Source organism: Symphodus melops, assembly GCF_947650265.1.
Source record: "Symphodus melops genome assembly, chromosome: 13".
Taxonomy (NCBI): Eukaryota; Metazoa; Chordata; class Actinopteri; order Labriformes; family Labridae; genus Symphodus; species Symphodus melops.
In genome coordinates this window covers 20,015,622-20,042,674 of record NC_136703.1, presented here as the reverse complement: position 1 = coordinate 20,042,674, position 27,053 = coordinate 20,015,622, and the positions used below count along the sequence as shown (strand labels likewise).

At 40.4% G+C, this 27,053-nt stretch overlaps 1 protein-coding gene across 3 annotated transcripts in view; it reads right to left on the bottom strand.

Moving 5' to 3' along the window:
* Positions 1-27,053, bottom strand: part of LOC306834389 (chemokine-like protein TAFA-1) — a 37,556-nt gene that overhangs the window by 4,613 nt on the left and 5,890 nt on the right. The gene's annotated exons all lie outside the window — the stretch shown is intronic.

Here is a 27,053-nt window from a genome sequence, read left to right as displayed (position 1 = left end):
TGTTTTGTGTACAAGCTGTTCCAAACAAAGTGCCCCAGAGGGAATTATAAATAACTTCTATTGGGTCGTATTTCTGTCTACATCACATATGTTAAAAGAAAAAAAGAAATCCTGTCCTCACACGCTAAGTTCTAAAAACATCGTTGTTTATATGAAAATGCAACACACATTGTAACGGCTGAGCAGCCCAAGTCAAAAACGGTTTCCCTGACGTGCAAATATTTTTTCGCCATTCCTCTGTAACAACTATTTTATTTACAAACTTGGTCATTGAGGCGCCTTTGACAGAGCAACTGTCCATGAATGTGTAAGCATTAAAAAGTCCAGTTAGCAATTTGAACACTAGCACTATACATTGTGCTGCCGCCTGTCTTAGCCTGCCTGTCTTGTAAAAGAGACTCTTAATCTCAATTAGACTTTGAAAAGAAAAAAAAGGGGCGTGACTGAGTTGACTGACAGCTGGGTGTGTCGTTTGTGTCCGCCAATGAGGCTTAAGACCCACATCCATCCCATCTCTTTGCTCGTTATTAGCTTTACAAAAAGTTTGTTAGAGAGCATTTCTATAAAATAGACTGCCTTCATCAGGCTACTTCACCTTTGAGTGACTACAGCCATGTTTTCTACATTGTATAGTTCTGATATCTGACTGAAGAAAATGTTCACACAACAGCATGCAGATCACATGGAGATATTTGCTTAATGTAATCTGTAAACAAGAATAATAGTCCTTTAAACGCTCTGAGTGAACGCAGCCCTGCAGCTCGTTGAATTTAAAATGATGAAGATGAGGAGATTTGCGAGTGCGGCCAGAAAAAGAAATCCAGTTGCAGGAGATGAGAGGCCCGCTTCAGGGCTATCATGAATATGAACACTGACTCCACCGTGCAATTATCACCAAACTAGCTGCTATGGCCCAAAGGATGAGAGGGTCAGACCAACAACCTCGGCACACCTCAACCGCTGGCCTCTCCCACCCACTGTGCACAGACTCTCCACATATGAGAGCTGTGCAGCAAAGGGCCATCTGACAATTACACCCGTCAGCACGACACAAGATCAAGGAGGGTGTACAGAAAAAGAGCAGCAAGAGAGAGAGAGAGAGAGAGAGAGAGACAGAGAGAGAGAGAGAGAGAGAGAGACAGAGAGAGAGAGAGAGAGAGAGAGAGAGAGAGAGAGAGAGAGAGAGAGAGAGAGAAGGGGGGTATCAAGCATTTTGCAGGCAAAGTGATTTGAAGTAATGTTTGACAATGAGCTGTAGGTTTTTCAAAATGTGTCATGTCTTCATTTGCATGTATGACTTTTTTACATTTGAATATTTTCAGTTTTGAGGCCACCCTGATGAAGAAAAACCTCAGAAAACCTGCTTTAAGAAAAAGCAGCAAATAGCTTCAAATGCCTGTAGGGCAAGAAGCCATAATTTAGTCAATATAGAAGGCAAACACTTTATTCGACTGTATTTCAAGATTACCTAATTTATTGAACGTGGAAAAGTCTCATTGAGTCTCATCAGCATTTGTGAGCAGAATAACATACTCTAAAAGTGTTTCAGGCAGACATAGAAACGTGTATTTGTCAGTAATTATTATGCCTCCTTTATAACATCTTTTATGGAGGCTGTATAAACTGCTTATGCTTTTAACATGCAATATAATAACGCTTGAATGATGATAACACTGAAGCAATAAGTAAATAAGTTATGAGTGGATAAATCTAGATTTTTGGTGAAACAATGAATCATTTTAGTCTCCAGAATTCCAAATGTTTGTTTGTTTTCATTTCCTTACATTTAGTATTTCTAACTTATAAACAGCTTGTATACCAGCTGAATTTACCTTCAAGTTTAGCAGATGAATCGGCTGATTGTGTTCTCATTTATTTTTAAATTTAGAAGTATTTTCAATGCATCGTATTTTGTGTTGTTCTTGAGCTTTACATTCTATATCTCAACACGTCTAATGAGATAACAGGAATGTGATTGCAGAATCGTAAAACTGTTTTCCATTTTGTTTTAAATTATTCTGTTTCAAAGACTCTCTCAGAGCGGCCATAAAGCAGCAAAAATTCTAAAGTGACAAAAAAGAGAGAGAGAGAGAGAGAGAGAGTTGTGTGTCAGTTTCTGGATATAATTGAGCCATCATGTTAGCTCCTGTGGGGATTACAAGCACAGCCCTACTTGACCCGCTGGATAGAAGTATATCAGAGGGCTCGTCTCACACTCCGTTCTCTAGTTTCTGCCACATCGCATTATTGAAAGAAACATCTTCTTGTAGGTGCATCAAACCTCCAGAGATGTTTGAATTAAATTTTGATCAAGTGGAAGCACTTCATTCAGGCATCAGTGTTTCTCCCTGGTGGTTTTGGTGTAGAATCTGTTTCCCGCTGAGCTAAAGAACAAGTATTAATGCAAAAAACGTGATTGTCGAGGGGTGTTGACAGGATAAGGGAATTTTCAGAAACAAAATTAATAGCCAATTTTTAATCCGGCGTGAGCCAAGACTTAAGAAAGCTTGTGTTTTCCCTGCTTCCTGCCAAGTCTGTGGAGTTTCTCGCCTTATCTTGACTCCAGGCTCAGCATTTCAGAAAACATCAACAGCCTTTGGTTTTACTGAAAAATATCCAGATTTTGTAGCCGGTCTGGGAAAATGTTTCTCTACTGTCTGATGCACTCAACAAAAGGGCATGTCTGCACAACGTTAATCGTGATGTACCAGTGGAAGCAGTGGGGCATCATTTGAAAACAACAGCCCACAGGGGTTTGTTCTTCCTAATGCGTCTCTTTAATTGCATAAGACAGCCCCAGATTTCCTCTTTGATCTATTAAAAACACACCACTCAACAGAATTAACTTGCATCGCTCGTTGCTAGCAAACAGAGGAAAGAATTGGGATGCTCTATATTTGGAAATCATCACCTCAGAAGAATATATTAAAATCAAATAAAAATGGAAATCAGTGTGGTATTTCCAGCTGGCAGGTGTGATGGGTACCTTTAAACAAAAGCTATGCAACACTGACGACCACTCTTCAAGTTCACCCGTGGTTTCATTCTGCCAGAACAACACGCTGCACGCTCCAAGACCCCGTCTTTGCTTTATACATATTTCAGAGGGAGACGGAGAACAACATGGCTGGAGATGAAGGCTCTCATCAGGTGAAGGCTGGAGCCATACAAGGGTATAATTGTTTTCTGTATTTCCATTTCCCCCCCATTATCAGGGACTATGAACAAAGCTAGTCCGCCACAAGACAAATGGCTGCAGTGTATAGCAAGAGTGTGTGTTTTCAGCATGTGTGCACTTTCTCCAGCAATGTATTGATTGACAGGGAACAAGGGTCACACAGAAATAGTCATTCAGAAGGGCAAAAGTCACACAGAAGCAGAGGGTCTCAACTGGAACGGCCCTGTTTTTGTTTCCATGCTCCATGCGCCCGTCTCTTCATTACTGTGAGCTTAGGAGCGCCGGCTGTCAGGAAACGAGGTGACCAGGGCACCGCATATTTTTAGGGCTTGAAGAAATGTAGACCTTTGCGCTCTATGACTTGGAGATTCTGTCATGTTTTCTGGGACGATTTGTTCCTTGTGTTTTAAAATTAAAATTGTGGCTTGTGAAGTTGATTTCTTTCCTGTGCCAATATTGCTTTTGATGAACACAAACTAAATTTCCTCAAGAGAACAATGAACTCTTGCTGTTTTCATTTTCTGCAATCGACAATCCAAGTTCCCCTTTCTCGTTTACATCAGAGCTTGTTATCGTCTTCGGATTACTGCATGATTGAAAAACTTGTTCACTGTCAAAGTGGATTTTTTTTTACAGGCTGAACAGATAATATTCCATTGTTTACAAATTATTATGAATGGAATTCATGGATGACATGTTCATGAAAAAATCGATTACAACAAAAAGTTGAAGAAATACTCTTTAACTTTACACCTCCAGCTTGTAATGCTATCTGCTCAACATTTTGAAGCTCAAAATGCATTTTCATTTAATGCTACTTTTTACTTATTTTAGAGAGGTAAACAAAGTCCATTATGTTTTTTTCAGACATAGTTACTGGGTTATCAAGCTTAACAGTAATAAAGACTTAATATTCAAAGAAAAACAACACAGTAGAAAAATCAGCTAAAGTAGAATTTATGTATTGAATAAATCATTGAAGAGAATAAGATATTTATTTACTCTCCCCATAGACCCGCTCCAACATGAAAATCCTTTTTTCAGGTTGAAGCACCAGCTATAACAAACAACAATCTAAAACACATCGTAATAAAACATTACACGTACTTTTATTTCTTATAATTTCACTTCATTAAGCAGACAGTTCTACCAGTTTCCTGATTATTATACAGAGGAAAGCACTTTTTACTTGTTAAATAATGATTAAAAAAAGGAAAAATATCATGTTTATTTTAAATCACGAGTCCATTTATTCCCAGCAGATTGCACCTTTTTATGAAGTCAGTTTAGTCCAGTAGTTGAGACTCATCCTTTATGTTTTTTTGTGTGTGTTATGTATTAAGTAAAATCCTACTTTAGAATACCTGATTGACAACGCAGGACTTAAACATGCAACGTTGTATGTTTTTGAATTCTGACAAACTCTGCTGATGAGAATAATATGAAGTTATCCAAAGTTCCAGAACTCAAGCAGCTGAGCTCAGTGTTGAAGGCTTTTTTTTTTATAACTCCATCACTGCTGTTGTGTATATATTTAACTGTTATAAAAACACTCATTTGAATTGTTAATGCAGAGTTTGGAGAAGAAGTCAGCAGTCAGCCTAAAGAAAAAGTAGGAATGGCATACAATTAAATCTTGTGGTGGGATTGTTTACTCAACTGTTGTTTTCAAGGTCAATGATGAATAACACCTCAGAGCCAGTCATTAGAGACTGAATTGTCGGCCCATCTCGTGATTTTCTCATCAACTGAAGCTATTGCAAGCTGTCAGGATTGCCTGTCTTACTATCTTTGGAGCTGTCTGACAACTGTCTGGCTTTTGTTCATTGTTGGAAAGAAGTTCTTTTTCACATTCATGGATTAATTGCCTTTGAGTTCAATGTGGGTTTTTTGTTTTGGCACAATGTGAATGTGTCACATTCCTGTACTAACATAGATTTGGTGTAAATGTAGTAATAATAGTAGTTTCCTAATAGTGGGCTTATTTCTGTTCACAGTGTTTCTTTTCTACATTCTATTTTTACGTTTAGCGTCATGTAGATAAAATGTAAAGACATATTTCTCATGTAAGTAAACCATAGACACAACTTAGACCATAAACCATACATTACAATATGGCTGACCTAATAGCCTGACAAAAGTGTAGCAAAAACATCTTGATTGCCCCCTGTTGACTGTCTGCAGAATAAGTCATTAGCTCCGCCTCCCCCATGGTAACAGACGGGATATGTGTCAATCTTTAGATTTAAAATAAACATAAAATTTTCTCAAACATTCCTCTTGCCATTTAAGTCCATTCTTTTTATGCTAATCTATGTCTATGTCCAAAAGTCAATTTGTTAAGTTTCTTTACAATTATTGTTGTAAAGCAGTGGTGGGGTAGTGTCAGTAAATATCAGGACTGGGCACATTTATGTTGCTTTGGTACAATAAGGTCCAGGGCAAAGAGAGAAGAGAAGATAGATAAAGAAACAGAGAAGGGATGGCAAGCGTGAGGCAGCAGGGGGCTCGGATGAGATGGGAGAGTGCGATGGAACGCAAACTCACTTAGACTGACACCTGGCAAGCTTAGCCCCAGCAAATAAAACTCCTAATCCAAGCCGTTTATGACATCTTACCTAGCCCGGCGAACCTCCAGCTGTGGGGCAAGTTTAATACATCGTCTTTCCCTGCTCTGCTCTGGGAGAGGGACAGATGAGCACATCTTGAGCAGCTGCCTGAAAGCCCTGGGGGATGGTTGCAACCATTGGTGCCATGACCAGATGCTTAAGGTAATTGTTGAGTGTCTTCTTAAAAAAAAACAAAAACCAAAAAAAACAGAAGGTCCCACCATCTTCCCATTTAGCAGAGAACAGCCCAAACCACATTTACAGAAGTAGGCCAGCTTACTTTCCTCCGCACAGGACTGGCAGCTAATGGTTGACCTTGGCAAGCAACTCAAGTTTCAGGAACAAATCATAGCAACACCATTGTGGCCAGATATTGTCATTTTGTCAGAGGCCTCAAGATAGCTTGCCTGATTGACTGTGCCCTGGAAAGATAGTGTTATAGGAGGCTTTTCGAAAAGAAGCATGGCCAAAAATGAGGGATTCTGGAAGATATAGCTGGAAGCAAGCGTGGAAAGCACACTGCTATCAGGTTTAAGTAGTTTGCAGGGGCTTTGAGGCCCCTCTCTCATAAGACTCAACATCTAGCAAGGACTTTTATGGCTGCCGAAATAACCAAGAAACTTTCGATGAAAAGGGCTGATTAGTGACCTTATGTTGCTTGGACACAAGTCGGTGGCTTGCTCAACCCGGGTCAGGGTGTACAGTATGATGTTGAGAGAGCTGAAACATTCAATGACGGAAACTGATAATACGTGCCAATTTCAAGAGGTACTATGCCATCATTGACAGCCCTTCCAACAAATTAGGTTCTTGCAGAGCTCTGTACAGGTATATATATATATAAAGAATTGTGAGGGGAAACTTTGGTCATTAATTTAGCTCAACATACTGTAACCTTGAATGTCTGCTTCGGACAGACACAAACATCTTTTCCATTTTGTCAGCGTTTTGGTGATCCGAAGGGGTGGGGAGTCATAAACATGCTCCCCCCCCCCCCCCCAGTTGATTCGCAGACTCCGGGCTCCAAAAAACAACTCCAGCAATTTCAACAGCATTGTTTTGTTTACTTTTGTAAAATGAGAGGAGGGGAAGAAAGATAAATCTTATTTTTAGTACAACCTAAATCACAGTTTTGTTTCTGTTGTTTTTCCATTTTGTTAATGATTTTAATATATTTTGTCAGTTGTGATTTTTAATTTTAAAGCCCAAACTGTTTTACCCCTCAAAGAAGCCTAGAAAACAATTTCACCTAAGATCAGTTCTGACACATTTTGACAGTTTTCAGTCTGACTTGGCCTTGTTTTCTATTTAATTGTGTTCAATGCTATTTTTGCCTGTCATAGAGAGACTTTATTTGTAGACACTTTCATGTCTGCAAATAAAGATGTAACTGTATGTTGACCGTCACTGTAAAATAAGTTGAACAGAGAAAATAAAACAGCTTTGAGAGACCTAACAAACCCTCTGGCACTCTACATGACGTCTCACATCAGAACTGCTTTGTTCCTGTTTATCACACGAAAAATCTATCAAAGCGCTCGACTGTACTGCTATTATCTACACAAACGACAACACCTGGCATGAGCATGAGTGTCTCTGTAGCTGGATGGAGAGCGATGGCACAATGAGTCACTCTGATAGATTACAAAAACCGCATCAAAATCAGATGAGTTATGGACAGTGAGCCTGGATGAAAGCAGATTCCGTCAAATCGTGCGTGACATGAGCGAGTATTGTACTGATTCTGTGTTTCAGCGGGTCTGCGGTGCTGTCTGCACTAATGAATGTGAGCAGAGTTCAGGTGGGACCAGTAAATGCTTCCTCCAACATGATGAAAAAGCCATAGCGCCGAGGAGAATGGTCAGTCTATCTCAATAGAAATGTCACTATGCAATAAGTATGCAATGACTCGCTGTCTACTGTAATGAGCCCAGACTGTGTGTATGTCTCTGGAGACGCTGATAGCAAGTATACTATCTGAATGGAAACACTTCTCTGCCATCTGTTTCTGGCATTTGACACAATATGTACATAAAAAATACTTTATAGAGGGATTCTGAACCAATCTATTATTCTGTTGAAAACTAATCTGAATGAAATATGTGTGCTTAATGAATGCAGCATATGACTGAGACGATAACAGTCAGAGAAGTCACTCTTTCACTCCATATACAAACCAAACTGAAAGCCTGGGGGACTCAATTTAGAGAGTAACCTGTCTCTCTCCTGAGGCGCAGGATTCCAGTGATTGGCAGCCAGTAGCACTATGTGGACGCTTTACTGACTTACACACACATTCAAGTGCCATGTGACGATATGCGAGGTGTATTGTACAGTGAGCAGGTCATTATGCCGTGTTCTTACGAGACCGTGTTGAGAAAACATTTGTGTTTGGTCAATTACAGCGCAGCCTATTACTCTAAAGCAGACCACTGCTGAAAAAAAACAGCAGGTCGAAGCTCGAGGCTGCAAAAGAGGAATCTACTAAATTGAAGATGACACATGAGGTAAACACTAACTGTAACATGGTATGGGATATGGCGAGGTTCAAACACAGGTGAATGGATAAGAAAATGTCAACAGACTCTGACAGGGACAGGATAAAAACATCAATCAGGAGTGACTGCAGTGATACGAGTGCTCTCATTCAACATGTCTGACTTCAAAGTCAACCGTGTTAATGTTCAGTCAAATGTGAGTAGTAACCTTTTCAGAAGGTGACTGAGTTAAGCTTTGGTATGGAATTTAAATTTGCTATTAAATCAATGAAATTATTTTGTTGATCCAATTTAATCAATGTTTGTGTCAAATTATAGATTTTCTTTATTAAGTAGCTGTGTATTTTGATTCTATACACAGCAAAGATTCAGGAGCAGGACCACCTCTCGTCTCTTCCAGTAAAGCCCTGTTTCCACAAAGCAGGCCGGTATGGATCAGTTTGATAAAGCCTGATCCTGTTTGCGTTTCCACAGCCAATGGTGTTCTATTGGGTAGATGGCGTGTAAGCCGGATGCCGATAGCTGCATCAGCTACGTAATAGCGCCATATCATAGCAGCTAATAGCTAACAGCTACTCCGCTAATAAATTCAACAAAGGAGAAAAAGGCGACGCAAACAAAACCAACGATGGAAGACATCCAGCAATTCATCTACTTTGTCGCTGGTATGTGGCTCTTTGTTACAAAACACAATCAAGCTTTGTTTCAGAGAAGGCTATGTGCCGTCAGGAGACAAACAGACAAATAAACAATCAACTGTGTATTTAAACACAGTTTGGTTGTGTTTGCCACTCTTACACGGGAAGTGACAATTCTGTCGACCGATCAACCGGCTGCAGTGTTTAGCTCCATCTTTTAGGGTTGGATCGATATAATTGGCTCACCCAACAGAAGGGTCCCAAAAAGTAGGATGGTACGGATTGGTAATTTGGGAACAGCACAAAATGAGTGCCATACTGAGACGAATTAAACCGAACTGAACCGCTTGGTGGTAACGGGGCTTATGTTTAAACCCGACCCTCTCTTCCCCTCTTCTCAAGCATTCTATACTCTTTCCTGTCACCTCTTTTCTCTCTTTCTTTATTTGCACCTTTCCATAGATACCTCAAGGGGGTTCATAGTTCCCATGAGCTGAGACGGAGCCCCTGAGAAATGTCCCCAAACTAATGTCAGCAAACAGTCCAACATCACCTGATTGAGCATCATCATTCCAGTACATTTGACACATAATTGTCAAATTGCATCATAAACATGATGTGTTCTTTGCCAGTGAAATGCAGGATAATGTATTGAATTAACTTATTGTATAAACACTTAATAAAGAAGTGAATCAAATGACACAACAATTGGCTAGGAAGTGTTTTAATTGTTCACTTCTTTTTTTTATTTCACTGTAAAAAGTAGGGCCTTGACTTTACATTTGCTGCAGCTTATTCTGTGCAGCTCAAAGCACAGAAGTTGGTCTGGTCGATGGAGAGGTGCCAGGTCACTTCACGAGTACTGCCGAGGTGCCCTTGAGGTCCTTGAGGTGCATGTGTGTAATTCGTTCAGGCCTTTCTGTGTGAGAGCATGTCTCTAAATACCAGCATTTCTTTTCTGGGATAAATAAATGATGTAAAAACAAAACAAAAACAAATGTTAAAATAATTCACATAAATGAAACTCTTCCATTAATGATGGAGAAAAACAAGGTGGAAGGGACAGAACAAATCACTGCCACGCCTGGTTTAGGTATCTTTTGTTTCACTGTTAAAATTAGTTAAAAATTTAACTTCCATTCAGCAGTCACTGACGTATCACGTATCATGTTTTATTTAGTTGGTTTTCTTTTCAGCTGTCTTCTTCAATTAAGAGGATTTATCTGTCTGGCCTTCAGCATTTTGTATTTCATGAACTCTCTTGTGTTTTTCCTCTCTTTTTTCCCCTACTGTAAACAGAGCAACATCAAATATATATCAGACTTTGTTTTTGCTCAGTTAATATGATTAAAGTCAATCCTCAAAGTCCAGCAGAGCTCCTTTCCCTACCGGTGGTCTGTTCTTCATTGCATCAGTGTACTGTCGAGAAATTTCAGAATCGAGTATTCAGCACAGTTGTGTACTATAATCTGATAGCGACGTTACATTCAACTACAGTAACTCCCTCCAAGCTCACAATTCATGTCACTTGCCTGTCCATGCAAAGTCTCTATTATCAGGGCTTAATTATTGTGAAGTCTAAAAGTCATTTATAAGAGACAGCAGGCCCGGATCTTCAAACCAGCAGCAGTCCCTGTTTCAGAGCAGCATGCCTGTCACCTTTTAATGGGAAATGCATCCAAGGTGACCCATAATAGGCCCCACTTCCTCCGTGCATGCTCTCCTCTCTGCAGACATCCGAGCCAGCAGGCTGTACAGCAGTTTTGCCTTTGACAGGAAATGGGAGCGGCAGATTAGAGAATGTCAAATTAATGCAGATGGAAGACAGTGAGAGGCGCAAAAAAATGTGTGACTGCATGGTGTCAAATTGAGTGACTATTTTTTTCCCCCACTGCCTCCGCGGAAACATTTGAAGTTCGTGTTGTACCGTTGTTATTTGAGACATTAATGGCAAGTTGAGTGTGAGTGACATTTTGCTCGATAAACTGTGAGACAAATTTGTTTAGAGGCAGCACGAGGATGCAGACGACTTGTGTGTTGGTGTAAACAATTAAAAACAGCTTGGGAAAAAATTAAATGTTTTGGGAATGATGAGTTTTTTGGGAAAGACTTCAGATACTAAAGGTGTCAACACATGAGGATTAAACAAACCATTTTTCCCACCCTTGAAGCCAGTTGGTTTTCTAAGTTTACTCTCATGAGTGCATGTGTTCGCTGGAGAGAAGAGTCAAAACAATTTACAAGCAAAACTACCGTTTGCTTCTTCTCTAAAAGGCCCTCACCATGACAAACGAAAGCAGAAAAATTCATGAAATATGGCTGGCGGGTTTTGACAGCATGTCACACAAGGAGGCCATAAGATTGGTCCTGTGCAGTCGTCCAAAGAAAGAAAGTGATACTTTATTGAAATGCAAAATGACAAGTCACAGAGCAGCGCTGCTGTTGTTTTAAGATGCATGAAAACTGCATGGAACAGAGGAAGCAGGGAATAGAAGGGAAGGGTTTTTTTTCCTTTGCATGTGAGCCTCAAAGTGTGTTGTCTCTGCTGACACACACACACACACACACACACACACACACACACACACACACACACACACACACACACACACACACACACACACACACACACACACACACACACACACACACACACACACACACACACACACACACACACACACACACACACACACACACACACACACACACACACACACACACACACAACACAGGGCTGACTCTTTGTAAGACCTGCACATGTAAAGCTACAGTTTTTTTTACATTTGAGATGTTTGGCTTGTGGAGCACGACAGCCATTTGCACTGAAAAAACCGCTTTCATGTCAATTAAACAGAAATAATCAAAGTCACTTTATCTGTGCTACCCTCTGCTAACCTCCTCCTTTTTTTTGAAAATGGGCAAACAGAGAAACTGCGATGCTAAATTATGTCTTCTGTCAGTGTGATGTCATTCACTTTTAAATGTCACGCTGTTCCTGTCAGTCATTTCAGCCCTTTTCCCCCGCCTGGCAAACGTCCAGAACTGGTATAACATATTTTTAGATCGCCTTCTCTGATTAAAGTTACATTCAGAGAGAAGAAAAGGGAAACAGAGAGATAGAGAAGAGGCAGAGAGTCTTTAGAGAGCAGCTGCTTCGCCTCTGATGTGACTGCTGGCCCTTCTTGCTGTCGGCTGCGGTGTGCCAATGAGCCTGCAACATGTAAACTGTGTAATAATGCATAATACAAAGGGCTAAATGACCTTTCATGCTGTATGACATGTGCTCCGAAGGGTCGACGGCGGTGATTATGCAACACCTGGGAGCTGGAATTGGCACTGGAGGTTCTTAATGTATTCAGTCTGATACAACAGAGCTGATTGTGGCACATGATCGGCATGTTAATTACATCTCGCGACAAAAAAGGACGGTATGGAACATGTGACCAGCACATACACAACTCGTTTTAATTGAGACATTAGGATATGTTTTTTTTTAAGACTGTCTCATTAAATCATAGTTTCAAGATATCAGATCATAATAAGACTCTTTTTTTTTAATACAACGGTGAGACATCGTAGATGTTTCTCTTCACCTACAGCCTCAATAAGTTAACATGGGATAGTAGGCCTGCACGACGATGAGAATAATGTGTCCATTTGTCCGAAAAAAATGTCCACTTACATTTTCAGTGTTGCGGTAATGATATTTAAGAGTGCCCATTAGCTTTACCGACTGTATAAACAGTGACATCACCCATTGGTTTCTGAAGCACAGTTTTGAAGCCCAATGATGGCAGTCACCCAAACGTTAGGTTAATAGAAAGAGGCAAAGATGTGCAGCTGAGGCGGGCCTTAAGCACAGTTACATTTGGAGTTGTCGTAAGTTTGCTTGAACTCCAACTGACTGCATCAAGATAAAATTGCCGTTCAGGCACTGGCCCCCATCCAATGGGTAAAATGCACATATGCTGAGCGAGAAAGCGTTCCTTGATAACATAAATTAATTTTTTCCTCTTAATTAAATTCAGACTTTTGTGTTATGTTTATAGCAAATCATCCATATTAAATTATGATGAAAGTACAATTGTGAATCTCTATAGGATGGGTACACTGTCAGATCATAACTGTAAAAAAGTATGACATGCTTTTTTTTTTGGTTGTAGTTTAATACGCAGGAAATCAAATGCTTGAGTCAACCCTTCCATCATGTTCATATAAACCAAACTATCTTCCCATTTCTGTCCCAGTGTTCCATGTAAGCACACACCAGTTTCCCCAGCAAAAGGTAATTGGATCAGCAGTGTAAATATGCAAGAAGACTTATGGCACACAGTGGAGATACCAGAGCAGAATTCTGCAATAGAGCCCGATAAACCCAACATTAATTACTCTTCTTATTTCTCTGTTTTCCCTCCCCCTTGGAACCAATTAGAAAGTTGAGATGCTTCTTTTCAGATTAATGAGGTCTAAGTAATGATAATGAATTTCATATTCCTGCCAAGCATTTAAAATAGGCGAGTGAAGCCACAAAGATATAGCCATATGAAATGATCTCAATTCCCATTCTCGAGCAGTATTTTTTCTTTCATTGAGAAAATAAAAAGAAATATGAAATGAGGTCCTGTTTTCTCCACTACAAATACACTGGATGAATTAATAGAGGCGGCTTTTACTTCACGCTGATTCCATTTGGGAGGTTGGAGGGGGGTTAGTCACATTAAATTACTCAGAGTACACAGACTCAGTTTTTAATCATATTCTAAAAAAATGACGTGTCCCACAACTGGGTCACTAAATATTCAAAATCGCTGCTAAATTCTTTTCCAAATGGTCAACATTGAAGTGACAAAAAAACAAAAAACCTCTTTCAAGGCAACGGGATCCTGAGGGCTGCCACACCTTGACTATTTTTCACAGGGAAAAAAAGCCAGAGGTCACAATAGCACCCTGTGATGAACTAGTTACATCGCTACACTCCAGTGTTATGGTGAACAGAAAAACCAAGCAGCAAGGCAGCCTTTTATCGTAGCAGGGAGAGAGTTTGCGAAACAATCCTCAGAGCACATTAGACACAAAGTTCTGGATTTTCTCATTTAATATTTACAAACAGTGGGGACATGAAGCCATCATTAGTTTAACAGTAGTTTTTTATTACATGGGGAAAGTGTTGAATTAAAGAGGAGCCGTGTTGCTCGTGAATCCACACAGGCTTGTGCAACCACTGACATCAGCAATTACTGTGGAGAGCGGTGACGCTGGGATCCTTCCCATTGTAAGGGCTTGTTTTTTGATTATCTTGCATGAGAACAAAAGATAAAAGGTTGGACTGATGTTTTTTTGTTTTTTTTCTTCACTTTATTAATCAAGAGAAATTCGAAGCGCCGTCCCTGTGGAGACACAACATGAACGGTTGTCTGTCATCTTGAACCTTAGTGGGTTCAAGGGGGAGACTTTAAGTACAGAAAGCCAAGGATCAACATGCAGAGTCCAGCTATTGCAGTATCATATTCTAAGTAGGGAGTTTTTGCATTTGTATATGCAAAGGGGAGCCACTTACTGGAACAGAAACAAAACAAAATACAAACAAACAAAACTGCACATACAGTAGATGCAAAAGACTACAAGATGAAGCAAAAGACTTTAAAAACAACAACAAAGCTGTGCCAAGCAACTACAAATTGGCACAAGACAACTACCAAGAGATTCAAAGTCACTGCATAGAGATCCAAAACATCCACTTTGTACAACGGTCGGTCCAGACCACTGGAGAAGAATGCAAAAGTACGACAAAGAGGTGAACAAGGAACACAACGGAGGTCAGAATTTATCAAAATCCTTTGCTTAACGACTAAACAAGGGGTTAAAATGACCCAAAAAAAAGATGATAAAAGGACAACTTGAATGCACTGCAGGTGTATGTATGAAGGTGTGCATTGTATGGGATGGTGCCGGCTCATTTTAGAAAGTGTTTTGGATTTAAAGTGTGCTTTTGAATCCATTTGTTCATCTTTTGTTCTTTTTTTTATGTTTTTTTTTTTTTTTTTGCTTATCGTTGTCTTCTGTGAAGCACATTGAGTTTACGTTTGTCTGAAATGTACTATACAAATAACATGGAATTAAATTGAACCTAGAGATGCAGAACAACAACAAAGAGAAGCATAATAACCAGAAAAATATGTAGAAGCATCACAAAAAAAAGACTACAAAGGGGGTAGAAAACGACTAAAAAGAGATGCAAGACACAGAGGGTTTCAAAATGAAATATTGTAAAGCAGCAACAGAGAGGCGACATAAAAAAAAATACATGTTCATGATATTAAACAGGTACACAAAGAGATGGAAAATGACAACCCAGATGCACGACACCAACTAAGATGTGAAAAATGACCACAAAGATGTCTTACTACAAAGAGATGGACATTGATAAGAAATGCCAAACAAACAGGAGAGATGTGTAAAACGACAAAGAGATAAAGAACAGAAACGCAAGAAAGAAAAAGAGAGATGCAAAATGAGGACAAAGGGATCCAGAACGACAAAAGAGACTCAAAATGTCATGCAAAACCAGGAGCAAGATGTGGTGCCAGATGAAGCGCAAAACAAGATGTCAAACAACTACGAGCAGACCCAAAATGAACAGAAAAAAGAGATGCAGAATAACAAGAGAAATAACGGGAAGTAATAAGGGGAGTGTGTGTCCTGCTGGAGGGATTGAAGCCTTTTAAATGTGCACGTTGTCTCGACTTTGGCTGTGGGATATTTGGCGTTACAAATAGCAACAATATGTTGATATTAGTTTTGATAAAAAAAAAAACAAGTGTTCAGTGTAATTTGTTTTCATGAATAAACAACTTAACCATAAATAATGTGCAACGTTTTAATGCCAAGAACCAAGGCTTTAAAATCTAAGCTGCAAAATGCAGATCGTTCATTCTTATTTTATAAATCTGCCCCAGTTCTTCAAAAATGGTTCCTCCACTTGGTCTCCAGTTTCTAAACCCAGCCCCCTGGACTAATTCAGATGCATAATTCACTGTGATTAAACTTTAACACTCATTACACCTAACATCATCATTACACATTAACTAATATGAAACATTAATGTAATCTATAAAGTCTCTTAAGAAGCCACTGATTCATTTTTTCTGAATGTTCAACTTTCCAGAGAGCTTTGTTTAATATTAGCAAACGCACTGACTTCTTTTTTTCTGTTGTGCACACAACAAAAAGAAGAAGAGTATCTGTGATAGCTGAGCTTTGTTTTGGACTATTTCGGGATTAAAGCAGACTGAACATTTTTTTATCAGGACTCAGGGCTTCAGAGTCAACTCTCCTTTAGCGATGTCAGCTGTCACAACAACATATTAAGCTGCTAACTACAAAAACAAAACAAGGGTCTTAAAATCGTGGTAAGGACCCCGAGAGGATGCTCTGCTGCTTCAGCACAACAAAGGCAAAGTGGTTTGAAACGATCAACTATTATTAATGCCGGTCTGAGGCGAAATATGTTCCTCTGTTCTCAGTTGTTATTAAACACAAAATGTCTCCTGACGACGACGATGCTTCATGTGCAGTCATGAGGATTCTTCAGCAGAAACAATTAGCCAGAGGCTGCAATTCATACATTTATGTTCACATAAAAATAAATGTTTAACAATTCATTCACTCCTAAGGTCCACGCATTTACAAACTTGGTATCCTTCTTACATTTAACATCTCATAAATTGCAGAACATTTATTTAAAAATCTAAGTCCCGTCCATAAAACTGGGGGATTGTTTACGGCACTGAACCGACTAGCTCAGCTTGTGTTCTGAGATGAGACACTTTAACAACAAGGTTTAGCTCTGTAAAGACTTCGGGTCTAATAAATTCATTCTGCTGTAGGGATGGAAAAGTCAGTCCAGACAAAAGTATCTGAACATGTGCTGGATAACCTGCCATGAAACTCGTTTTGTATGGACTGTCACAGCGCCCAACAAATGAAGCCGCTCTCACCGCTCCTTATGGTGCCTCAACACAAACCTTCTTGAAATTGTGTCTGTATATTATAAAACTACTTTCTTAAGTATGTTGGAACCAAGTTTTTATTTCTAATAATAAATGTGTATATTGAACAGTGGTTAGTGACTAATATCTGCAAGACTTCAGTTAACTATCTGAGTTACTACCAGATGACTCTTCATTGAGTATTGCAGAAAGCAATGGTGGATCATATTGAGCTTTCTTATTTGTCCCCTGGTATCTGATACTGTTTAAACAAACACAGACTTGAGAACTGTTTCAGGATTACCAAAGAAGACATACCTAATGGTGATTTCTAAGGTTTTAAATACCAAAAGATTCATTTCATCAATCAGATTTATCAGGATAAGAGGTCATTGTCAAACTGGCCAATGCCCAGAACTTGTTCAGCTACAGCAGTGGTGTCCAAACTTTTTTTCTTGCGGGCCAAAATTGTCGCGTTAGAATCGCTCACGGGCCACAGGTTTTTTTTAATTTATTTTTTTATAAATATTGGAAGGAACTTTTTGTATTTTGACCTCTTCAAAAAATAATGTAAATACACAATAACTAATTGCATTGGGAAACTGTTGTGTTCTAATTTTTTGGAAAGAATAGTCAGGCTTTTATAGGTCTCCCTCACTAACATGAAAAAGAAAAAAAGAACGAAATATGCCATCTGATGAGGCCTCGGGCCAAAATCTTCTGATTCTTCGATTTGAAGTCAAGGGCCACAAATGGCCCCCGGGCCGCACTTTGGACACCCCTGAGCTACAGTATGTTTGACATTAATACATATATACTGTATAAAACAATGAACATGAACACTCAGTTAAAAGTTTGTTTGACAAATACTGTTTTGTATGCCTCAATGAATGGAAAATGACCAACTCATTGGATGTTGCAATGGCTCTAAACTGCTACTACTACATTCTTCATGAAAAATCACAATCCAAATATTTTACATTTTCCAATCAATCATATTTTTTTAAAGAAACAAATCAAACAACTACGAGCAGATCCAAATGTGATTGAATAAAGAAACTGAAAAAAAAACCCCAACTTGTAAAAAAAAAAAAAAAGCGATTTCATTCCTTGCACATATTTGCGACCCAATGAAAACAACTCCGAGACCCACTTTTGGGCCTTGACCAACCAGTTGAGAACCAGTGGTTTAATGCAGAAATTAAGATTGTTATTAGTAGGATCTGAAAAATGTAGAAGCAACACTATTTCAATTTTTGACTTTGTTGTTTAGGAAATTGCGCCCTATAATCCCCAGATGTTTGACCACGTTTAACACAGAAAAAGCTACACTCCTACACTAAAAATGACAGCAATGTATCAGAAACACCTGTGACCCTGACACAGCTATACATAGTGAGCTGGTGTTACCTCTTAACACCCCTGTTATTAATACTCGGGGTTTCTGGCAATGATGAGAAACAGCTGGTGAAGCCTTGAGAGAGAAAGCTGGTTAATTAATTGAGCTGTGGGCCACAGAAATTCATTTTGCATTTAAGCGTTGTGACCACAAACCATAGCCCCTGCACAGAATTGGCTGAAAGACTTCAATTAAACATGCTGTATAAACAAATATCCACCAGCTTAGAGGAGCTCTCCCTGATGAATAATTCATAGCCTGGAAGAGAGAATAAATGGGAAATATTGAAATATGTAAAACCTATTTGTAGCTGTGAGCATACAGTAATGATTAGAGCCCTGATTGTCCTTACATTCATTTACTTAAGTATATATTTTACTCTAAAGGCTTAAGAAGGAAATGAAATGAATAGTTTATTTCTCTGAAATATACGATACTACACTGGCTGAACAAGCTTTGCCTCTCAGAGCTCCAAGAGCACAGAAAGCCGTTTTGAAGTTTATAGAGTTTGTTGTGTTTTACAGAGTGGTCAGGGGTCCTTCGACGCCACAATGGCATGTTTAACAGCAGCAGACAAAAGTGGGCTCATCAAGCTCCAGATGTAGAGGGGCCGCGGGCCGAGGCTACACGCCACTTCCCATTGGCGCTGCAGCGGAGCAACGTTGACACTCGCTAGGGCATGGTTGAGAGCAGGACTACGGGAGGGGAGGAGGAAGATATATGTCAAAATAATGTGCCTGCAGGATGCATTATGTAAGGCTATTAAATTGTCAGTGTCTAAAACAGTGCAAAGAGGATGCAACCTTTGTTTATGACAGGTGAAAATCCATTTTTCATGTTTTTTGCATTGTGAGCTTTAGCAGCGAGTGGGTTCTTTTGTTGGAGTGCATTTAAAAAAACCCACTGATCCTGTGCTTCTCTAAAGCTCCTTAAAGGGAGACATGAGGGATTGTAGTGGCATTTTAGCTTTAGAAAGGAACAACAATACAGGTGCACTGCACATATTGAGAATAATTGAAATAAAAGTTACCAAAAGTGAAAGTAAGTCAGAGCTTGAAGGTTTTTCTTTAAGAGAGATAAGGAGGGTAGGTTATGTAAAGCTACTATGCAGAGATCGATCATCACATGTTACAGTGTGCGGAAAGAGAAAGTCTGTGAAATTGATATCACACAGAGTGAAGTATTTATGACCCAAGTCTGAATAAATTATAATATACAACTTAAAAGTGAGTTACTTCTGCTATCTCTATCCCCACTTCAGCTTCTCTGCATCTCATTATGCACATTCAGTCACTTGCTGCTACACGTTTTTCACAAAGCAAAAGGTAAAAGGCTGATGTGCACACGCTGCTTCAAATCAATGACCTCTGAGTTATGAACAGTTTGACCTTGAAAAGCCGGCTGTTGGTAGGAGTGAGTTCACAGAAGAGCAAGGCCACCTCAGGCAGCCACTATATACTCTTTGTCGTACGCTCTGCTAACACCTCCACATCATGCTCTGCATCACCAATGGCACTATTTCTTCAGCTGGAAATAGACAGCTGCTGCAAACACTCACTGCACCTTTGTTCTTTTAGCAGTGAGCATTCATTTAAGTTTTTACTAAATGTCTGATAACAGCTGCAGGAAAGTATAATGCAAAGTGGATTTTAATGCTTCTGGCAGAATCTGTGCACAAGGCAAGTCATTTTTCTTCTGCAAGTCGGTGTTTAAGACAATGAAAACCCTCCCCGCAGTTTCCTCTGAGGTCGAGGAAAGCATGACCCCAAAAAAAAAAAAAGGCAGCATCTCTGCTCGCCACATTACAGATGCACGACAAACACAATCTGTTCTATTTCGTGCACAGTTCACGCTCTTTGCACCAAATAAATACAGCACCTTATGAATCATGCCGCAGAGAGAGCAACACCGCCTGCACCGGGGAAGGCAGAGAGAGAGAGAGCGAGAGAGAGAGAGAGAGAGAGAGAGAGAGAGAGAACAGCCCAGAGCGTATCTGAAAGAGTGGCAGGCAGCAATCTGTAAGTAGAGCTGTAGGCTGTAAAGCAGGCTGCCTTGTCCGAATCACTGAGCACACACAAGCCGCTATTCAAGGGTCATCCGGCTAATGGACTTCTGGACACATGTTCTGTGCCAATAACTCAGAGCACAAGTGGAACAGTTGCTTATTTGCTGTCAGAAGAAATTATTATTTGGAGCTGGAAACACAATGCAGCTGATAAATCTGTAATTTTCCTGTCGCGTACGCCCTTTTCATGCTACAGGTGCTTCTATTTACAACCAATAATTTATCTGGAGTTTGTGTTTGTTGAAGGGATACGAAGATCAGGTCGCAATTCAGCCGCTCCCAAAGTCAACACACATGATTGACTTGCTTTTTCGAAACAACAATCCCTCCCTAAAGATCTAAATTTCTATTGGCAAGGACACAACTGATCCGCCGCCCTCTGTAATCTCGATTTCCTCTGGTAATACCATTTGCCATGAACTTGTGGCATTTTAGCTGCCTTAAATGATTGGCCGAATGGTCTGCAACCAATGGCCTCCTTGCCACCAATTCATGACCCGTCAACCTCAATCCTCACGCCAATCCAACAGGAACACAACACCCAGCACAGAACAAATGTCCCAGTGTCAGAATCAATCCAGAAAGGCCTCCCATCCTCCTCTCATAAACCTGGCATCTCATTTATCCAGGGTGAGGGTTAGCCATGCTATTGTAACCCACTTGGAAAAGTCACATTAACAAGAAATTGAATAAATAGAGAATACATTGTTAAAATGCATAAATAGGTTAATTATTAAGAAAAAGTTACACATATCTCATTTAGTTAAACTATTTACAAACTGAAATGCATAAATAACAATCCTTAAAAAAAGGTAGATGCATGTTTAATTCATTCAGAGTGTGTTAAAACAGTCAAACCGTTTAATTAAGAAAGTTAAATAAAGTTATGGCTGTGAAAAAATAATAGACGCTGTCTCTTTAAGAGATTCGCTGCTCTCTGTGTGTGGAGCGCGTGCAAGACAGACGCACGAGTGAGAGAAGGAGAGAGAGAAGCTAGCGAAAGGCTAAAGAGAAAACAGTGAGAAAAATACAGTGAAAGAAGTTTATTTAAGCTGAAAATCGACACCTACATGGTGATTGATAAAACGAATGTTGTGACTGAGTCTAGTGCAACAGTTTTTGATTTTGTTTACTTGGAAAGTGTTTGAGAAAATTAGCTTTTCTACCGCTGTGTGAGACGACACGCGACGCGGGACACAAGATGGCGAGCCAAACCCAAGGACATCGTTTCTAGAAGCAAGACATCACTTTCATCGTTCCAGTGGGAGAATTCGCTGCTACGGTTGGACTGTTGGTGAACTCGCTGCCAGAGCGGTAGGAGTATTGGACCCTTTTTGTTTTTGAATTGAGCTGAATTTAAGAAGCTGACTTGAACTGAATCGAATTCGAGAAGATAACTTTGAACTGAACTGAAATTGAGGTTTACATTTATACTGTTTGTTCATGATTGTCACTTGTGAACGTAGTGTAATTGTGATTATTTCATTTTCATGTGTGTCTTTAACTTGTTAAGAGGGAAGACAAGAAACTTAAAACCTTAAAATAGGTACAAACTTAAAACCTAAGAAACAAAGGAAATATTTACAGACCGGTCTGATCATAAAATAGGAAACCTAAAAAAGGGAACTAAAGTGACTTACCTTTACATTTTATTTTACCTGCAGGAGTGTTTCCATACATTTAAACAGTTATACTGTTCTGTCTTAATTCTGTGTTAACTTCAGTAAAGTGCCGGCTTTTGTTTAAAGTATATGGTCTCTGGTGTTATTTTTATTTTGTTACCCCACTCGAACAGAGCCTAGAACTGGTCCAGTAGCTAAACTTAGACACTCATTTGACACAAGTGCTACAAATTGGCGAGCCAGCCAGGAGTGGCCAAAACAGATGTAAAGTTATTAACCAGAGACCAGATAAATACTAAGTATTGATTCAAAATGGAGATAATTAAAGCGACAGGCGTTAAGATTCCAAACTCACTCTTAGTTAGCGGCATAACAGACACAGAAGCTGATGAAGAACTTTATGACTTTCTCAAACAGTACGGCTCTATTGAGAGACAGATCCCAATTGACTTACCTGACAAAGATAAAGGCCCACAGATTATTGTAGAGTACACATATGGCACAGCTGTACAAGCCCTTTCACCCTTACTGCCATATGAGCTTGATAGCAAAACTCAAGCAAAGCTCACTTACCACATCCAGGCCTTAACAAATGTTTACATTCCTACAGTTAGCCAATCAGCGACAGAAGTGTATCTCAAAGAGTTAAAGGAGATAGCAAAACTGACTGGCAAAGACTTTTCAGATGTGCTAAAAGGAGAGCTATCTCGCATTGGTGAGACTGTCGACCAAGGAGGAGAAACAGAAACAGGTTTGGATGAAGCACAAGGATATGCCTTTGAGGCTGCAGCACAAGTAAGTCCTCAGCCCAGTGTTCCTCAACCGCAACATTCTCAAATCCTTGAACCTGATACTGCACCATTCCAACCACCTCCCACCGAAAAGATACAACCCATCCTGAGCATGACCGACCTTTACCCATCTGATCTTCAGAAAGTTGTTGTTGAACATATAGTCAAACGTGAAGATGGCATATCACAAGCTCATACTTCAGTGAGACTCAGACCTTTCTCTGGACGCACCCCCCGTCCAAACCATGAAGTAGATTATGAGACATGGCGTTCAAATGCAGATTTCCTACTAAGTGACGCAAACCAATCAGATTTGCTCAAGTCACGAAAAATACTTGAAAGTCTTATGTCACCTGCTGTCGACATTGTGAAGCATTTGACTCCTCACTCATCTCCATCAAAGTACTTAAACATTCTAGACTCTGCTTTCGGCACAGTCGAAGACGGAGACGACCTCTATGCCAAGTTTCTGAACACACTGCAAAACTATGGCGAGAAATCCTCAGCATATCTTCAGCGCCTACAAGTCATGCTAAACACCACTCTCAGGAGAGGTGGTGTAAATGTAACTGATCTGAACAGCCAGCTTCTGAAACAATTTTGCAGGGGCTGCTGGGATAATACCTTAATATCTGAATTAAAGCTAGAACAAAGGAGGCAAAACCCACCTACCTTTGCAGAACTCCTCCTACTACTTCGAACAGTAGAAGATAAACGTAACTCCAAAGAGCATCGTATGAAGCAGCATTTTGGTGTCTCAAGACAGAAGGTGTCTTCACACTTCCAAAGTGCCTGTGGTGAATGTGCTGAAAAGTGTGACACAACACCACAAACCCATGGTGACTCTGAATCTGAAATGAAAGACTTGAAAAGGCAAATAGCTAGTTTGCAAACCCAGCTCTCCCGAATCACACAAAAAGACAGCAAGGCACATTCAAAGAAAGCACCTTTCCAGACTGCCTCAACCAAGTTCTCAGCTGACAGCGCTAACACACAACAGCCACGATCTAGCAAAAGTAATGTGAGCGACGACAAGCCAAGACCTTGGTACTGCTTCAGGTGTGGTGAAGATGGACACATAAAGCCTCAATGTGAATCTGAACCAAACCCATCACTTGTGGCCTCAAAAAGAAAAATGCTGAAGGAGAAACAGTCAATATGGGAGATGAGAAACAATCCTACAAAATCTGCCCATTTAAACTAAAATCAGCCCTTGTTGAGGGACAGATGGGGGCTGATATACAGGAGACATGTCCCAAAAAGAGACTACGAGCTTCACTTGCATGCTCACACTCAAGACAAAAGATAATGACGTTACCAAAGGGGCTCATTGGAGCTAAGACCACTGCACAAGTGACAATTGCAGAAAAGGACTGTAACTGCTTGTTAGACACAGGGTCCCAAGTGACAACAATTCCAAAGTCATTCTACAAGCAAAACTTATCACACCTATCCATTAGACCTATTAAAGACTTGCTAGAGGTAGAAGCAGCCAATGGCCAAGATGTCCCTTACTTAGGTTATGTTGAGGTAACCATCACATTCCCAAAGAGTATCCTCGGCATTGATATTGAGGTGCCCACTTTAGCCTTGATAGTACCTGATATGCGCTCAACCTTGTCATCGGTCCTCATAGGCACTAACACCTTAGACATCCTCTATGAGCAGTACACCGACGCAAACCCTCAGAACTCTGACTCATTGCCCTATGGCTACATGGTTGTTCTCAAGACTCTTGAGATGAGACACAGACAAAAAACTGACCCCAGCCTTGGTGTTGTGAGACTCTCCGGTCAAGACCCAGAGATCATTGGCCCTGGCCAGACCAAAGTTGTGGATGGATCGGTCAACTGCAGAACACCAAACACTGGAAAGTGGGTCATAGTTGAACATCCGAAAACCTCTCCCCTACCAGGTGGCTTAATAGTTACGAATGGTCTAACAAGCCTACCATCCAAGCTACATCGCTGCATACCAATTATCCTCAAGAACGAGTCAGACCATGATATCACCATCTCTCCCAAGTGTGTTATAGCTGAAGTAAATGCCATTCAAAGTGTCCAGCCCATTACAACTGACAAGTCAGACACTTCAACAAAGTCTGAACCAAAGTCACAGATTCAATTTGACTTTACGAACTCTCCAATACCCAATGAATGGAAACAACGTGTCACTGAAAAGCTCAACTCCATGCCAGATGTGTTCGCACAGCATGACCTCGACTTTGGGCGCACTGAAAAAATAAAACACCACATAAAACTCAGTGATGAGACACCATTCAAGCACAAAGCGAGGCCGATACATCCACAAGACATCGAAGCTGTACGAAAACATCTACAGGAACTACTTGATGCAGAAATCATCCGTGAGTCAGAGTCTCCTTTCTCCTCACCGATAGTTGTCGTCAGGAAAAAGAATGGGGATGTCAGACTCTGTGTGGACTACAGAAAGCTTAACCTTCAAACAGTAAAAGACTCTTATGCCTTACCAAACTTGGAGGAGTGTTTCTCAGTGCTGAATGGATCCAAGTGGTTTTCCGTCCTTGATCTCAAATCAGGCTTCTACCAAATCGAGATGGAGGAGTCAGACAAACAAAAAACTGGATTTGTCTGCCCTCTAGGTTTCTTTGAGTTTAACAGGATGCCACAAGGAATCACAAATGCTCCCAGCACCTTCCAAAGGCTTATGGAGCGTTGCATTGGTGAACTAAACCTGAAACAGGCTCTTGTCTTTATCGATGACCTCATTGTCTTTTCTCAAACGCTGGAGGAACATGAAGAGCGATTGCTCAATGTACTAAACAGATTGAGGGAATACGGACTGAAATTGTCCCCTGATAAGTGTAAGTTCTTTCAGTCATCAGTTAAGTATCTAGGGCACATTGTATCTGAGAAAGGCATTGAGACTGACCCCGAAAAGATAGCCTCACTTAAAACTTGGCCAAAACCAACCACTTTGAAGGAACTTAGAACCTTCCTGGGATTCTGCGGCTATTACCGCAGATTCATTCAAGACTACTCAAAGGTTGTGAAACCTCTCAATGCACTCACTGCTGGGTATCCGCCACTGCGGAAGAACAACAGTCACAAGGTGGACAAAGAGAAGTATCTCAACCCCAAAGACATCTTTGGTGATAGGTGGACAGCTGAATGCCAAGTTGCATTTGAAACTGTCATTGAAAAGTTGACGACAGCTCCAGTTCTGGGGTTCGCTGATCCCAAACTACAATATGTTTTACATACAGACGCAAGCACTGTTGGATTAGGTGCTGCCCTGTATCAAGATCAGAAAGGACACAGACGGGTCATAGCTTACGCAAGCCGTGGCTTATCACAGTGTGAAGCCAGGTATCCGGCTCACAAATTAGAGTTCCTTGCCCTTAAGTGGGCAGTAACTGAGAAGTTCCAAGACTATTTGTATGGTAGTCCTTTCCTTGTTGTTACTGACAGCAACCCGTTAACCTATATCCTTACTTCTGCCAGACTCGACGCGACAAGCTACCGATGGCTTTCTGCTTTGTCAACATTTGACTTTCAACTGCAATACAGAGCAGGGAAACTAAACCAAGACGCTGATGGACTATCCAGAAGACCACATAGTGGTTTGATTAATGACTTAACATCACAAAAAGAGATGGAGAGGATAAGTAAGTTTGCTGAAAAACACTTGTCTAAACCTGACGACTCAAATCTGATAACAGAGAACACAGTCAAAGCCATTTGTGAGAAACACTTAGTCCATTACTCTTTCGATGATGAATCTACAAAGGCATTACCTGAGACTGTATTGATCATGTCACTTGCTCATCATCCAAAAGCCATACCAGCTAGCTTTAGAGATGAAGAACAGCTCGGTGGATCATCCATCATACCTCAATTCACAGCAGCTGAGTTGACAGAGAAACAAAGAGCCGATAACATCATCCGACAAGTCATCTACCAGATGGAGTCTGGAGAAAAACCTCCACTAAGTGTGAGAAAGGAGCTCCCAGAGCTTGGTCTGCTCTTAAGAGAATGGAACAGGCTAGAACTATTGGATGGCGTACTATACAGAAAGCGACAAGAAAGTGCACAGACAACTTACCAACTTGTGCTCCCAGAGGAGTTGAGGCCTTTAGTCTTAAAGAGCTTACATGTTGACATTGGGCACATGGGCTTGGAGCGTACTCTAGATTTGGTAAGAACACGGTTCTATTGGCCCAAAATGTCAGCTGATGTTGAAAAGAGAGTAAAGACCTGTAGTCGCTGCATACGTCGTAAATC